Source organism: Camellia sinensis, chromosome 10 (assembly GCF_055761805.1).
Source record: "Camellia sinensis isolate YWXY chromosome 10, ASM5576180v1, whole genome shotgun sequence".
Classification (NCBI taxonomy): domain Eukaryota; kingdom Viridiplantae; phylum Streptophyta; class Magnoliopsida; order Ericales; family Theaceae; genus Camellia; species Camellia sinensis.
Genome location: NC_138970.1, coordinates 138,986,040 through 138,991,941, shown reverse-complemented (window position 1 = coordinate 138,991,941; position 5,902 = coordinate 138,986,040). Strand labels below are relative to the sequence as shown.

Below are 5,902 nucleotides of genomic sequence, written 5' to 3'. Positions count from 1 at the left end.
ACAAGTAGAAACTAAAAGTGTGCTAGATAAGGAATTGGTTTTGTCTTGATGTGTTCAATCGAATGTTAATTGAACACAAGGAGAATTGGGACATTTCATACTCAAAGTGATGAAATGTGTCAAGTTTCCTAGGTCTCCATTGCCCTTGATCATGCATGATAGGGTGGTGGTCATTTTGGTCTCATTTTGCATTTATTAAACTTGCACAATTAGTTTCACTAGCCATCATGCAATGAAATTGCTTGATTGATGGTTTATGAACCGAATTTTGTCCCTCCTTTGACTTCCCCATGAAAATGAGAGGCAAAGTGTGCAAACAACCCTTGAGAAATACACTGTTTTGTTTTGTTGGTTCTTTGTTGCAACAATGAAGTCTAGGTTATCAGTGGCCGACAGCCACCACCAGTAGCCGACCGGCCACCATTGGTAGCTGACCGGCCCCTTGTCGGCCATTAGTGAAATTTGCATTGTGTGTTGGTAAGGTGGTGCAGAGGTGTTCTCGAAGTAGGCAGAATTGTTGGTGTTCAATGTGCAAACAGAGGCGTTCAACAGCAAGACAGTGGTTTTTCGGGTGGAAACCAAGCATGCATGAGCCTCCCTTGTATTTCAAGCCTATTTAACGTTTAATTAGCAATAGATCAAATATGTGTTGTAATTAATTAGTTGTAGCTAATAAAGTGTTGTAAATAATTAGTTAGTTTAACCAGTTAGTCAATTTCATTTTGTAATTAGTGTCAACTAGAATAGTTAATTAATTCGGTTTGTAATAAATAGTTAGCTAGCTAGTTAATTAGTTTCAAGCTTTGTATTAGTTAGCTTACTTAGCCTAGTTAGCTAGTTAGCTTTTATTCATTCGGACCCTCCTTCGCGAGGGCGTAATGTTGTAATAAGTATGCGTGCGTGTGTGTATGTCTTCCAACCCCACGTCTTTCTCCCTTTTACTTAGTCTCTTTGATGATTAGATTAGGGACATATTTTAGCATATCTCATGTTTGCATCCATTCATTTGTATTGCATGCACCGAGGCTCGACGCATCATTCAAACTGCATTGCCATTTCAATAAATCTTTGAATGCATGTTTAACCGCATGTTTTTCAAATTGCTTCATATGCCATATTCGTAGCCGAGCCTATTAATTGCATATTGCATGCGTTGCATTAGACACTTAACATAGTTTGGATCATGCATCTTTCTAACTAGTTTCTGTTTTGGCTTGGAGTACTCGGTGAGTTTTATGCTTTAGCATACTTACATAAGTGTGAATGTTGCCATGATTAGCATGCTTGCCATGAGGCTATGTGCTTAAATGCTGAACTACTTGAATGCTTGCAGATAAAGGCTTGTTGTTTGAATTGGAACGATTCAACGAATGTAAGTTTTAAGCCCGCTTTGTTGAGTGGCAAATCATGTTTTAAGCCCACTATGTTTGGTGGCAAAACGCGTCTTTAAGCCCACTTGAGGTGGCAAACTCAAACCATTTTCACAAACAAACATAGTTGAATTGTTCCAAATTGAGCGAACTAGTCTATACTTGCTTTGTGCGCATCACATAGTAAAGTTAGTTTAATAGCTGGATTAAGAACACATAATGCTTATAAAAAATAATATCATGATTAGTAGAGGCTGATATTTGATCGGGCGAGTGGGGTGCTCAATTCAGAACCTTCCCCTATTGTACCTATGTTCCTGAGCCGAGGCAACTTTGGTGATGACGGACACGTGGCCTTTGGCACGAGTCAAGATTTCCTAAATTTTCCTAAAATAAAAATATTTAGGTGGCGACTCTGTATTTGGCAAAGCAGTTCAATTTTGGCATTTTTGATTCAAAAATCAAATTTCTAAAATGATTTGCCGAATTTGGACTCTTTGGTATTTATCAGTTTCACATTGCACTGGTGAGATTAGATTCAGAACCACGGGAGTCCGAACTGTGAAGGTTTTCTTTCAAACCTTCCGAAAGGGGGCGCGAAAAAAGGCAAGTCCACACTTGAGAGGCAGACGCCGACATACCTCTAGCACCCATCGAGAGGCAATGAATTTGTTTTAAGAAAACTGTGATATCACACAGGCTTCGATTTTCTTCTTTTCTTATCATTTGTTCTTTAATTTTTCAGAATTTAGTTTACCTCGACGAGTTCTAATCTTTAGTTATGCATGTTAATAATTTATTTTTTTAGTAATGTAATCTAATTTATTTCTGTATTTAATTGTGTCGTTTATTCTGTATTTCATCCTTTAATAAAAAATATAAAAAATTGTGTTTCCATTTATATTTAATTTATTTTATATATTTTTCTTGTATTACTATGGAAAAATACCAACAGAAGGATATATATATAGAGAGAGAGAAGGTATAATATTGTGTTGTCTCTCTATAATTTAGGGTTTGTTCGAGATGAAGTCATCTTTGGGGATGCTTCGAAGATTTGCACTTCACAAAAGCCACGGGAAAGAGAAGAGTGACTATCAACTTTCTGTGCATTTGGATGGATCTCTCTCAAGCTTCACAGGTCACTTCTCTATTCTCTTTAGTTTACTATCCTCTAATTTGTTTACTGGATCTTCACTTTCCAAATCTATATATGTTGTCTTAGTTCTTTATTATTATTATCATCATTATTATTATTATTATTATTATTATTATTTGTGCATGCATTTGTTCTTTGTGTTTCTTGATACAACGAAAGTGCCGCAATTCCTTCATTTTCTTTTTTAAAAAAGTGAATTAATTGTGATTTGTGGAAATCACAGCATAAAATCGCCGATTGCTTTGTCTGTGACCAGAGTTGAACTTGTTTTCTCATGTAATGTAATAATCCATATTTGATTACCTTTTTACTAAAATTATTGGCTAGGGTAAATTACAAAAATGGTCTCTAATAATAGTGTGTTACCTCCTTTGAAGAAATGTGATTCTAATAATGCGACACTTATTAAAACTTGAGCAAATATCTTGCTTTGAATTGTAAAATTGACCAGAAATAAGATTTTGTAGTTTTAGAATGGGACTTTTTGAAGAATTATCAATGCTTTTTCCTTTGTCATTGGTGATGTTGGCAGTGCAATTAATCCCTATGTCTCTCGTCACTTGATTTAGGTGCTATTTAGGCATGATACTATATACTCAATCAATTGATGACATTTGAAGATTTTGTAACTTTATGTTCTTGCCTTCTATCACTGTCCCTTCTTCAAAAGCTTTTGATTTTGTTTGTTTCCCCTTTTCACAGGATATGCATCATATAAGGAATTGATATGATAGCTTACTTTCAGTTACTGCTACAACAACAAATAGTGCATTTGGTAAAAAAAGCCTTGTGCTCACACTTTGATATTAGTATAAAAGGCCAATTAATATGCTCCTACTGCGATGATTTAAAGATAAATTAGAATGGACACTAATTTTTTCTTATATGATTGTTTGATTATCTTTTGCACTTGTACTCCACTTTTCAAAAATTAAGTTGCAATGCTCTAATTTGGTGAATATGCCTATTATTATGGCTGTCTTTTGTGTGTTGTTTCTATGAATGAAACTTTTATTACAAGTCCACAAGTCTAATAATATTGGTAGATGTCTAAACATTGACCATATTTCTATGGTTGTCTCCTAAGATGACGTTTTCAAAACTTTCTCACTTTAAATCATATTCAGTCTTAACCAATGGAATTATATGAAGGTAATTTGATTGATAGTCAGCTGGCACTCTATCAAAGTAGCTGCCTCCCATTTAAATGCATCTGCTATTTTAGAATTTTCAAAGTCACTGTGGGATATGAGTACTTGTATACTAGAGAAAACTGCATTAAATGACGATGAAGAAAGTTGTAAGTGCATCATGTTTCTATTTGCTTGGAAGTTGTTTAGATTATTCTTGGAACATTTGATATTGGTATTGATGTATATAATTAGGACATGTTGTGAATCAAGTATAGGAACATGGAAGATATAGATGATCTCCAACAAGCTATTGGACCTCTTATTTTGGTTGAGAAAGGCATTTGTATATCTAGTATACTCATGGTTTTTCATATGGTTTTATCTTCCGATAGTGTGATGCTCGACTCTTCTGACATGTTATGAAAGTTTCATTTTCTAATGTCCATTTGAACAGTTTGGTTGTCTTGCATTTTGGTTTGAACTTGTTTCATTATTGTCCCAACTTTCATGTATATGTAGTTCCATTGTTGTTTATCTCATGTATGGTTTTTCTCTTTCCCTATATATATATATATATATATCCGTACACATGTTAGTTAGTTATCACTTTTTAACTGGTAAGAATTTTTCTTCAGAGAAAATCCAATGAAGCAGAAATTGAGTCACTGCAGGAGGAATACCATCATAAGGTTGCAGCTCTTGAAAGAAAGTTTCATTTCCTTCTATGATTTTTGGATTTTGTTTATGCTAACTTGTTTGGGTTAAACATGGTAATATGATGAATTACTACCTTTTTTTCTCTGTATATTTTATGTTAGTCCTACTTAAGTGAAAACCCTTATATTATGAAGTATCTCTTCGTAGTTCAAACATGGAGTTTACTCTTACTCTTGTTTCCTCAACACTATGTGGTATATGTAATCAACATAAGAGGTAACTTTGAGTTGTTATTGTCGTGTTTTTTTTTTTAATCATTTTTGTGAATGGTGTCCTCATGCATGGGTGTAACTGAATTACTTTTGTGAATGTACTAGTTCTTGCCATGATTCATCTTTGGTCTGATCTATTTGTTATATGATGATTCCATCTTTTATTGACTGAAGTTTGTTAAGAATTTTCTTAGTTAGAAAGCATTCCTTGAGTGTATGTCCAAAACTTTGTGCTATTGAAATTAGCCACCAGACTAGACCATTTGTTCACAATTATGACTGAACAGATGTGTAGTTATTGACAGTGGAATCATGCTAAGGTTGTCATTTGTATAATGTGTTTTTTGATGCTTCACAATTACATTTCACGCTGCAGTCCTCGAGAAAGGACTAAACAATTATTACAATTTCATTTTGGGCGCATATTGGACATGCTCACTTGATTTACTTGCTCAATACCTATATTGACTGTCATGATTGCCACATGGTTCTTCTATACGTGTTTCAAAGGGTTGCATTCATTATGAATATTGTAATTGCTACTGATTTAATCATTTTGCTTTTTGGATTTAGGTTTATGCTCTTACTAAGGAAAGGGATACATTACGTAGAGAGCAGAGTAAAAGAGTGATGCTGCTACTCTTTTGAAGGAGAAAGATGAAATAATCAATCAAGTTATGGTTGAAGGTGTGGAATGCACTCCTGAAAGTTGTTTATTAAGTATTCTATATGTTCATGAATTGTTTAATGGTGCATAGAAAGCTTTCTAGTTGTTTGTTTGAGAATTAGGAATTTTTGTTAATCTTCTGTTATGTATGGAATTATATTTTTGAGGTTAGATTATACTTGGCTTGTATGGAATTTCTATTACATTTAGAATTTGATGTTCAATATGAATTTCTTGGATGGTTGGAAGTGAAATGTGTCCACATTGTCGAATGGTTGATAATATAATCAGTATTGATGGATTATACTGTTTATACAGGATACATGTTGCACTAATAATGGATATAGGTGGTTCAAAAATTAAATTAAAAATATATATATATATATAGTATTTGGCAACTAAATATGTTGGTAGCCAAAAATGCAAGCAAATGTTTTTCGATGTAATAATTTAGTAGCAAAAAAGAACCAAATGAATTTATGCGACCAAACACTAGTAGCTAAAACAAATCAGAATGAGGGAAGAAACTATTGTCGACTTAATATTTTAGTCACGAAAAACACGGCATCCTTTAGCGACTAAAATGTTTGGCGGTAAAAACTAATGAAATGAAAATTAAGAGGCTTTTGGCAACTAAAGTTTGT

General features: G+C 33.7%; 1 long non-coding RNA gene across 1 annotated transcript; it reads left to right on the top strand.

The window, feature by feature from the left end:
• The first annotated feature begins 2,381 nt into the window (after window positions 1-2,381).
• Window positions 2,382-5,450, top strand: LOC145801731 (uncharacterized). The gene is made up of 3 exons (XR_014343385.1): window positions 2,382-2,511; window positions 3,232-4,351; window positions 5,165-5,450. It is a non-coding gene; the product is annotated as an uncharacterized LOC145801731 (long non-coding RNA).
• The last annotated feature ends 452 nt before the right edge of the window (window positions 5,451-5,902 follow it).